Consider the following 4,243-nt stretch of genomic DNA (forward strand, 5'->3'; position numbering starts at 1 on the left):
GGACATAAAACATTTTCGATATATTGCAAAGCTCCAATAAATCTAAGACTCCAAATCACGCAAGTTCTTGCCAAATCCTTACCATGCAAGAATCCTTATTATCGCACGCACATTTCAGGAAACCTTAACTGCAATAAAACTTTAGATAGTCCGAAAATACGTAAAAAAGCTTAAATATGCATCTGTGCATCACCTCCTGAAATGATTTTTCTTTCAGTCAATAAACTACGAAGGGCGAATGACTTTTCGAGGACGACGTCCACACCACCAAAGCTTCACCGTATTCATCAATAACCAATTCATCATCACAAGCCAATTTATCACCACAAGAACATCACCAACATCAGTAAACCATGACCCTATCACAAACGCTTTAAACCCTCCATCCTTTACAGATGTCATAGCACCATAAACGTTTTACCATTTCTATCATTGAAGGATGTCATATCACCACAAACGTTTTACCATTTCCATCACTAAACAATGTCCTTTATACCATCGCAAGTCTGCGGCTCAGCTCAATGCGCCACGGACAACAAAACAAAGCCTGCGTCGGGTTACGCGTGCCTGCACCAAAGGACAATCAAACACGATACAAAAAGGAAATGAATAAAAATGAAACAGGAATTCCACTTGAACGAAAAAACAAAAAATCTTCATTAAGAAAAGTTCGGCTTCAACGTCGTGCGCAAACGAGTTCTAAACCAAACAGAGCTACTAACAACGCTACTAGATAAGAAGAGTAACTAAAACTAAATGGACGTGCTTCAAACAACGGTATTCCGATCATTAACTAAAGTTTAAAGGTTCAATTGAGATGAGACATTTCTCCATTCACACCTGTTCTTCGGATAAGATAGGATATAAAGAAATTAGATGACATATACCGCGACTCACGCCAATGCAATATTAATTTCAACTAACTTCATTATCTCTAGCGAGAACACTGAGACGTGCTAGTAATATTGGACAATCTAACTAAAACATATATGTTATCATGATGAGTGATGAATTATAGAAGATATAAAATTCGCGCTTATGTTCGTACTTTCATTTGAAGGTAAACAACTTTCTGAAGCCAATGTAGACATCTTCGATTGCATCTCCCTCTGCTCTCTAGTTGAAAAAGGTAACTAAGTAATTGGGTGAATCATCACCTCATCAAATGCAAGCTTCTCTGCATCACGTTTTAATGCGTAGGATTTGGCAATGCAAGCTCAAGGAAAAATACAGGAAATTTTCGCCATAAATAAACACGATTTATATTATCATAGGGTAACATGGGGCAACGGGACCACTGCGGGTCATGGGCCCATAGCGGGTTTCCCGCTAAGCATGCCAGATATTGGTCCGTGCGCTCTACAGCCGGTCGACAGTTTCACTGGGCTGTAGTGTGCGGTTCTCCGTTTTGCTAGGAATTTGCGTTGATAAGTTACTCTCAAAAACTGCTTTAGCCCAGATAAAAGTTTTTTGCTGCTAAATAAAACTGTTTTCGATTACTGTATAAGAAGCTTTTGAAATTACTGTTAATTATATTTTGAAAGTATTATTCAAAGGGATAATTTTGAGTTCAAGTTTAGACTATTAGCTTTTAAACTAAAATGTTGACACGATACAAATTGAAATGATACCTAGTGGGACAACGGGCCCACGCGTGTCACGTGGCAGAGCGCCTATGGTGGGCTCAATACCTCTCTGTGAAGTCTTCACAGAGGGGTTTTCTTCACAAATTACACCTCATATTGTATGCTTTTTTCATTTGCCGCCATTAGGCAGTAGGTTCTGGTTCCTAGTTATACGTATTTATGACCCCGTATCGAGTTATTGACTCATGCCTTGCCACAAGTTGATTTCAGTCAACACCAATGCGCCAAAAGTTGAAGAGTTTTCATAATGTTGGCTGAAATCACGATTAAGTACAAATTTCCTGCACATAATATCTATAATCTGGATTATGGATGAAACTTGAACTATGTTTTTTCTGATCAAGTAAATATAATTTTTCTAGTCAAGAATACATTTTTTCATGTCAAGGATGAATTTTTTATGGCAAGGATATATTTTTCAAGCCAAGAATATATTTTTGTCAAGTAATGGATATGAATTTTTAAGTTGTTAATAAATGAATGAATGCAATATTTTCTTATTAAATTTTTCTTATTTTTAAGTGTAAAGTTTTGTTTATCATTTAAAAAAAAATATGCGATTGTGGTAAAAGGACCAGGGGTGGGTTCCTTGCCCCATGCTCATGGGCCCATTGCCCAGATGTGGGCAATATAGGGAAACTGCAACTCATATGAGTTGCAGTTCCAGTCAGTTAAGCGCAAATCTTGAATTTCGAATGAATTTGCTGCTCTGAAGTTATTCAGAAATCATTGTCGTCAGCTTCCGTCCGTCTTGAGAGACGATGGGTAGCTATCGGTCCCACCTGCATCGCCGAGAGTGGCTGTACAGACCGATCCTGGAGTGACAATCCAATCCACAACCATCACAGGTGAAGGCAGATGGCTGTTGCAGTTACGTCGACCGTTGTTTCGCCGTCTGAACCTCATCTGAGAGTCGCCATCGCGGCGCTCGACCTCAGCGCAGGACACGGCCTGCCTACAGCAAGTCTCCAGCCCTGTCGTTCAGCTGTTTGGGTCTCCCACGAGGATGGATCGAGGCGGCTCCGTTTCAAATCCCTCATGCAGATGTCCTTGAGGCGTAGTTTTGGGCGTCCCGTTTTCCGTCGGCCAAAAGACCTCCCGTATCAGGTCTTTGGGTATGCGGCCCGCTACCACCCTCCTGACATGCCCCAGCTACTTGAGACGTCTCTCGCTGAGAACTGAGTGCCGACTTATCATATTTGATCGCTCTTGTACCACAGAACTGGGGACTCTGTCCTGCAACTAGATCTGCAGTATGCGCCGGAGACACCTCATGTGGAAGCCGTCGAGTTTCCTTTCGTGCCTCGCGTAAGTGGTCCATGTCTCGCAACCATACAGAAGAGTGCCTGGGACGCAAGCCTTGTAGACGCACAGCTTAGTCTTTACGGTGAGGCTCGAGTTGTTCCAAACACGCTGGGTTCTTTTGGCCAGGACTGTGACGGCCCTGGCCATTCTGCTGTTAATTTCGGAGTCGAGTGACAGTGAACTGGAGATACTGGACCAGAGATAGGTGAAGTTCTCGATGAACTTCAGGGTGTAACCATCCAGAATAATGCTCGGTGGGAGCCACAACGCTCTATGACAATACATTAGTCTTTACCAGGCTGATGGTCAGGCCAAACTCCTTGCAGGAATAAGGAAAGGGGGTGATAAGCTGCTGGAGTCCTCCCTCGGTATGCGATTCCAAGGCTGCTTCGTCGGCGAAGCGCATCCTCGCGGATTAGGACCCTGGTGACCTTGGTTTTTGCTCGAAGACGGGCTATATTGAAGAGCTTGCCATCGTGTCTAGTGTGTATGAAAACGCCCTCGTTACATTCCGCGAAGGCGTACCGAAGAAGCATAAAGGAGGATATACCAAAAAGCGTGGGCGCGAGCACGCAGCCCTGCTTCACTCCGCTGCTGACTGGAAAGGCTTCTGAGGTCACACCGTTGAAGCAAACCATGCCGTGCATGTTTTCGTGGAAGGACTTGACCATGGCGAGTAAGCGCGGTGGTCAGCCGATCTTCTGAAACAAGCGGAAAAGTCTGTCACGACTAACCAGGTCGAAAGCTTTCGTTAGGTCAGTAAAGGCGACGTGGAGAGGCATCTGCTGCGCACGGCACTTCTCCTGAGGCTGACGCAGGGAGAAAATCATGTCCATCGCCGATCAACTGGCCCTGAATCCACGTTGGTATTCTGGATAGACGCTAGCAGCGAGGAGGTGCAAGCGCGAGAGAGCGACCCGGACGAACACCTTGCCAACAAAGCTGAGGAGAGAGATTTCCCGGTAGTTGTTACAGTCACTTCTGTCTCTCTTATTCTTGTACAGAGTGACGATCTCCTCATCTCGCGTGTCCTGAGGGATGTAACCCTGCTCCCAACAGAGGCGAAGAAGATCGCGGAGTGGTTGGAGCAGAACTGGTTTGCCGCTTTTCATGATTTCCGGAGGAATTCTGTCGCTCCCAGGTGCTTTGCCGCAGGCGAGGCAGTCCAAGGCTTTATTGAGCTCTTTCACTGCAGGAAAGGTATAGCAAGCTTTCATTGCGTTGACACGGCAATTTTTAAGATTATCTGAATCAGTATCGAATCTCGTAACACAAGAGTTAGAATAGCAAAA

The sequence above is a fragment of the Hyalella azteca genome, unplaced genomic scaffold, assembly GCF_000764305.2.
Source record: "Hyalella azteca isolate HAZT.00-mixed unplaced genomic scaffold, Hazt_2.0.2 contig7647, whole genome shotgun sequence".
Classification (NCBI taxonomy): Eukaryota; Metazoa; Arthropoda; class Malacostraca; order Amphipoda; family Hyalellidae; genus Hyalella; species Hyalella azteca.